The 7,017-nt window shown below is 43.6% G+C and overlaps 1 pseudogene; it reads right to left on the reverse strand.

Moving 5' to 3' along the window:
• Nucleotides 1–534: 534 nt before the first annotated feature.
• LOC105358553 lies at nt 535–2,569 on the reverse strand (annotated as a pseudogene).
• Nucleotides 2,570–7,017: the final 4,448 nt, after the last annotated feature.

Here is a 7,017-nt window from a genome sequence, read left to right on the forward strand (position 1 = left end):
AACATCATTTCTTTGAATGTTTTCATGTAAAAGAGTCTTTTCAAAATTGGCTCAAATCCAAAACTACCATCATTAACCCTTTAAATAGGAGTACAATTAAAATTCGATTACAATTAATTGACAAAAATCTGGATTTTCTGATTCCCTACTGCCACTTTTTTCAAACGCTTACAGCCCTACGGCTTATGTAGTGATGTGGCTAATTTATAGTTTTTCTGGCAGCCGCCTTGACCATTCTGTCCACATAGGAGCGGTACGGTGGCCCAGAAGGGTCACAACACAACACATTAACTTTACACACAACACATTAACTTTACACACAACACATTAACTTTACACACAACACATTAACTCACAATACAACACTATTACTCACAACACAACACAATTACTCACAACACATTAACTCACAACACAACACAATAACTCACAACACAACACAATTACTTACAACACATTAACTCACAACACAACACATTAACTCACAACACAACACATTAACTCACAACACAACACATTAACTCACAACACAACACATTAACTCATGGCCCAGAGGGCCAGGTAAGGTGAGGTAAGGGAGGTAAGGTGGAAATTGCGCAGCACCGACAGAGTCATACTTTGACTTGAACGTGTTATTACACTGTAGCTCAATAAGCTCCATTTGGAGATTGCTTGGTGCTTTATTCACATTACATGCAAAGGGGTTGCTAAAAAGTTCAAATCTACATTTCTGGGCTTCAAAGTTGGCAAATCGTCGGGCAAAAGGCATCACGGCGGTAGCGGTCTGCTCTTTTATGACTTGGCAGCTCAAAAGATGAGCCAGGTTTCCCTGCTGCATCTGACTCTCCCAAAAGCCCAACTTGGTTCTAAAAGCCCTCACGGCGTTGTACATGTCTGTGATGACGTGCACGCGCCCCTGAAGCTGCAGATTGAGCGCGTCGAGATGATTCATGATGTCACATAGAAATGCAAACTCACATTGAAACTTTTCATCCCTGAGCTCTGTTGTGTCTTTCCCTTTGCTTTCCATGAAAAGACAAATTTCCTCACGCAGCTCAAAACAACTTTTCCTCGGCTCAGCCACCTCACCTCTGTGTGATGGGGCATGTCACTATGGTCTGCACCCAACTCCCCTAGGAAAGACTTGAACTGACGGTGATTCAAACCTTTTGCTTCTATGAAGTTGACTATTTGCGTTACAGTGTTCATAATGTGATCCATTTTCAAGGCTTTGCCACACAAGGCCTCTTGGTGTATGATGCAGTGGTAAACTGTAAGCTCGCCTGCCTGCTTTTCCCGCATCTTCTCTCACATCCTGCCGACCAACCCACTCTTTTGACCACACATTGCGGGTGCTCCATCAGTGGTCAGTCCCACAAGCTTATCCCAAGGCAGCTTCATTTCACGACACATTTGGATACCTCCTCAAAGACGTGTTTTCCTGTCGTTGTGCCATGCATGGATTTTAGTTCTAAAAGTTCCCCTGTAACGCAAAGATTCTAGTCCACTCCACGAATAAAACTTGACAGCTGGGCTGTATCGGAGGTGTCGCTGCTCTTGTCCACAGCAAGTGAGTATGCAACAAAATCTTCTCCCTTTCTCATCAGCTGTTCTTTTAGATTGGTGGCAAGTTCACATGCACGCTCGGCTACAGTATTTCTGCTCAGGCTTACATTTATAAATGCCTGTTTTTTTTCCGGGCAACCGACCTCACAAATTTTGACCATGCACATTTTTACAAACTCTCCCTCATTAAAGGGCTGGGCTGATTTGGTGATCTCCTGCGCCACAATAAAACTAGCCTTTACTGCAGCCTCACTTTGGGATTTTGCTTTGGGGAACATAGTTTGCCGTGACATCAGACCTTTTTTTCATCTCTTCCACCTTCTTTAGTCTCTCATTTGCATTCAGATCCTTATACTTGTGTTAGGAGTGATTAGAAACATTATATTCTTTTGAGACAGACACGTTGGCGCCACATACAAGACAGATAGGTTTGTCCTTTACCACGATGAACATGTAGTCTGTCTCCCATCTGTCTTGAAAGCTTCTGTTTTCTATTTTTCATTTGGCCATTCTTCCTTAGGGCTGGATTTGAGCGTGTGCTTCGTAGCAGGTTTGCTAATGAGCATCAACACAAGAGGTGGGGGCGTTTTCGCGCTCTGGAGTCTGACGCGCCAGGACAGAATTGTGGGAATTTTAGTATCAGCGGTATGTAAGCTGTATAACGGGCCGTCAGGCCAGATGTAATACATATTTGAAATCATCTCGCGGGCCAAATATAAATCGTAGTACGGGCCAAAATTAGCCCGCGGGCCTGAGTTTGACATGTCTGGTCTAGTGGGTCTAGAGGACCCAGCTCCCAATGTTAAAGTGCCTTGGATAGCACAAGGGTTAAAGGTGAAACCTCACATTAATGGATTACTCAACCGTATCAACCTATTCTCTAAAACTTTACATTACATGAATCATAAGAATGCCCAGACGTTGTGTAATTTATTTGATCTATTTCAAATTTTGTAACAGACCCTTATTTGTATTGGTAATTTTTTGAAGTTATATTTGTTTTCATATTTGTTTTTTTTGACCACCTTTATCTCAGAATTGATATTGTTGTCATTGACAGACATGCCGTGATTGTTTGTTGAATACTTTCTTCAATTAAAAAAAAAAAAAAAAAAATTGGGCGCCCGCGGACACGGGGTTGGTGACCACTGGTATAGAACCTCAATCGCTTTTAAAAATCTTTTACCAAATCCAAATTCTTTAATAAGTTGAGTCATAAAATTATGAGTAATTGTGTCAAATGCCTTGTAAAAGTCAACAAATAAGATAAAACTATCATCTCTAATATGTTCATTATAATCAATCATGTCTAGTATTAATCTGATATTGTTGTAAAAAATGGTATTGTTGAAGTAAAAAAAAAGTTCCACTACCTAACCTTTTGGGTTCATATGACCAGACCATAAACTACAACATGGAACCCTTGTGCTATCCTAGGCACTTTAACATTGGGAGTTGGGTCATCTAGACCCACTAGACAGAGCTCTGAACCTTTTTTCTTCAATGATTTGTGATCTTCACTGGTGTCCATGGATTACATGAAATCTTTCCACCTTTATCCAGCTTTGTCATGGTAGGGAGAACACGTCAATGGAAGGGGGGGGGGGGGGGGTCATCTGAGATAGCACAAGGGTTAAATGTTCCAGGCCCCGTCTTTGGGGTCCATCTGACCCCAACAAATATGTTGGAAAATGAGGTCTATTCCCTCTATATAGGGTTCATATGACCCAAAAATAAAGTAAAAAAAACCAAACAAGTTCCACACCCTGCCTTTTTGGGTCCAGATGACCTCACCGAAAACTAAAAAAAAAGAAAAGAAAAGTTAGACGCCCTGTCTCTGGGATCCATATTACCCCACCATAAACTACGATGCTACCATAAACCTAAAGAAAAAAGTTCAATGTCCTGTGTTTGAGGCCCATATGACCCCACCATGACAGCAAAAAACAGAAATCTCACGCCCTGTCTTTGGGGAACACGAAACCTCACCATACAGTTAGAAAAGAAAAAAAAACTAAAACAAAAAAAAATGTCATGACCTGTCTTTGGGGTCCATATGACCCCACCATGAGTTCAAACCCAAAAATATTTTTGGACAAGTGAAAACAAGTGTAGAATAACAACATAAGACAAAACAAGACAAAATTGTACAAAACAAGAAAATGATATAAAACATCCCTCGCCCTGTCAAGACAAAGACAAAGATATGTAAGACAAAATTTTATAAACAATAAAAGTCGAAAAGGTAGCGAGAAGAAGAAAAATCGTTTTCTCACCCCCTCTACCTTAAGTCATTACTTTCCCAACTGAACCCAGTACACCCACCATCAAATTCCAGTGCTCTACCCAAGTGGATATTCGGTTACAGCTGCACATGTAATTCTCATTTCCAAAAGCACACAACTAAATGACACAATCTTATTTCATAAGCATGCAGATTTACAAATGCTGATGTTCTGTATTGTTTTGTATTTGTACATATTTATCAATGATCATTTGTCTGTGTTTATACTTAAATTCTTTTATGTTTGGACATTGTTTCAGTTTCAAAAAAAAAAGTTCCACGCTCAGCCATTTGGGGTCCATATGAATCCACCATGAAGTAAAAAAAAAATAAAAGTTTCACTACCTGCCTTTTTGGGTCCATATTAATCCACCATAAACTACAAAAAAAAAGTTCCAAACTAAAAGAAAAGTTCAAAGTTTCACGCCCTGTTTTTGTGTCATGGTGGGGTCATATAGACCACAAAAGACAGGGCGTAGAATTTTTTGGGGATCCAAACCACCAGAATACCCCCCAAAAAAAGCAAAAAGAACTTCCTCAACAAGTCTTGTAGGAATCGTATGAACCCACCATTCAGTTAAAAAGAAATTTAGTTCCACGCCCTGCATTTTGGGGTCCCTATGACGCTAACAAAAAGAAAAAAAAAGTTCCACACCCTGTCTTTGGGGTCAATATGACACCTACCATGATAGCAAAAACAAAGAGATTCTGAAACTTTTGTCGACTCAAAATCAGATTATTTTCAGTGTAGCCGGCTTTCCGGGGTTCGGTGTCGGTAAAGTGGAGTTTCATATGTAAAATAAGGAGCTCAGAGACACGTATGGGTGTAGAGGACCGCTGCTGCCTTTATTCTCCTTTTCATTCACAAATCCTGAAGTTGATTTGTCACCTTACGTCATGAACCTGTCATCCCAACACCAGTGCGGAAGTAAACAGTGTTACATACGCCCCCTCCTCCAGATGAAACGTCCTGTTTCAACATATAACAATAAAGAGGAATGAAAATAGTCTGTTATATTAGCATTAGAACGTTGGAAATGCCAAAAAAAAGTGCTCCTCCTAAGACGGAAGCATCACATAGGCGTAGAGTTATGGGGCCTCATTTATAAAACTTTGCGTAGGATTTGCGTCAGAAGTGGCGTACAGATGAAACATAGGACGTGCATACGCGCAGAAATATTCGGATTTATAAGACCATGCGCACGCACATCCTACGCATCTTTCCCTTAATAAATCACAACCACTTCTAAATGCAGGGCAGCTTTTGCGGCTTCATGACACGCCCATAGTTGCCCATAAATAGTCCATGAAATGCCCACAAATGAATATTCATTGATTGCGAAACCATGGCAAACACCGAGAGGAAATCAAAAAAACTTAACTTCACTCACTGTGAGGTAGAAGTTATCGTTGGCGAGGTGGAAAAGAGGAGAAAAGTGTTGTTTGGAGGGCACAGTGTGGGCATTACTAATGCCAAAAAGGCACTTGAGTGGCAAACAGTGGCAGACGCCATAAATGCTGTAGCCTCACAACCTCGGACCGTGGCCGAAATAAAAAAGAAGAAGAAATGGTCGGACATCAAAGTCGAGGTGAAAAGACGTCTAGCGCTGCATCGCCAGAGTGTGTCCGCCACGGGTGGGGGAAAGGGGACACCGGAGCTGACCCCTCTTGATGAGAGACTGGCAGCAATTATTGGGGAATCCCTATTAAGTGGAGTGGTGACTGAGGCGGAGGGGGACACCGACGCGCCAGATGCACCGGGTGACACAGGTGAGAGAAATAATTAAAATGAATGCAGTCAAGTCACATGTATGCAGGCTACACAATTACAGTTTATTAATATAGAACATTTTGGTTATATATTTGGTTTCAATGTTGTTACAACCGGGGGTGGTAGTGGGGATAAGCACCCACTCCCTATAAAAAGCTCCCATTGTGTGCGTCTCATATAGCCTCTGACAACCCAGTCCAGCTCCTGGCCTTCTCGTGTGGCTTTGCTACTAAGCCCGGCGAAACCGTTTTTACTGACAGGGGAAGGGGCAAAGGCGGCCTGCTGGCGCCTCAAAACAAGCTGCTTCGGGCAGGTGGGGCTCGCAAACCTTGGACGGTAGCTCACCTAGGAGAAGGAAACTCTGATTACAAACCTCCGCTGCCTTGCGGTATACCCTCTCAGGGAAGGCTAAGGGAGTAAACCCTGACAGAAGAGCCAGAGTCCCAAAGGCGGTCTGACATCGTATCGTCAATACCGGCAACTCCTGCGGCGCAGCTGGAGCCAAGCTGTACTGACTCTGTCTTTCCCTTGGACCCTTTAGTTTCGCGGAGAGGGGGGGACTGCTGCATGGGCAACAGCTATCCCTCCATTTCACCCTGCCCAGGCTCAGTAGCTCCACTGGAGAGGACACTCCAGCGCCATCGAAAGATGGCGACACAACACGGAAAGGGGCCAGATACCGGTTATAAGCTCGTCCGATTGGCGAAGGAAATGAACGCCAGGGGTCTCCTTTGATGGTGGGAGAGGTCATTGTGCCTTATTGGACAGCTACCGCCTCAAGCTGGGCAGCCCCCAGCCAGTAAGGTGCATGTCTCGCCATGGCCTACCTGCCCCACTGGGTGCATGGGGATTAGAGAGGTGCCTCTCGAAAAGTGGGCCAATAAACACTTGCACCAGGCAATCCCAAAGCACTAAGAAAGAAGCCTCCAGCTCTTCATTTTGCTAGTTGGAACGTCAGGACCATGTGTCCCGGACTCACAGCAGACCTCCAGCAGATCAATGATGCAAGGAAGACAACTGTCATCGATAGAGAACTCTTGCGACTAAACATCGACATTGCTGCCTTACAGGAGACACGGTTGGCTGGCAACGGCAACATCAGAGAAGCAAACTACACCTTCTACTGGCAGGGGAAATCTCCAGACCAACCCAGGCAGCAAGGTGTTGGCTTCGCGGTGAAGAACACGCTTGTCAGCTACACTGAGTCCCCCACTGCAGGAACAGAAAGAATTCTCACACTTCGACTGTCAACGTCCTCTGGCCCAGTCAGCATTCTCAGTGTGTACGCACCAACCCTCTGCTCCACTCCCGAGGAGAAAGATCATTTCTACCAGGCCCTGGAAGAAGCGATATCCAGGATTCCCAGCACTGAAGGCCTTTACCTTCTAGGAGACTT

Source organism: Oryzias latipes, chromosome 24, assembly GCF_002234675.1.
Source record: "Oryzias latipes chromosome 24, ASM223467v1".
Taxonomy (NCBI): domain Eukaryota; kingdom Metazoa; phylum Chordata; class Actinopteri; order Beloniformes; family Adrianichthyidae; genus Oryzias; species Oryzias latipes.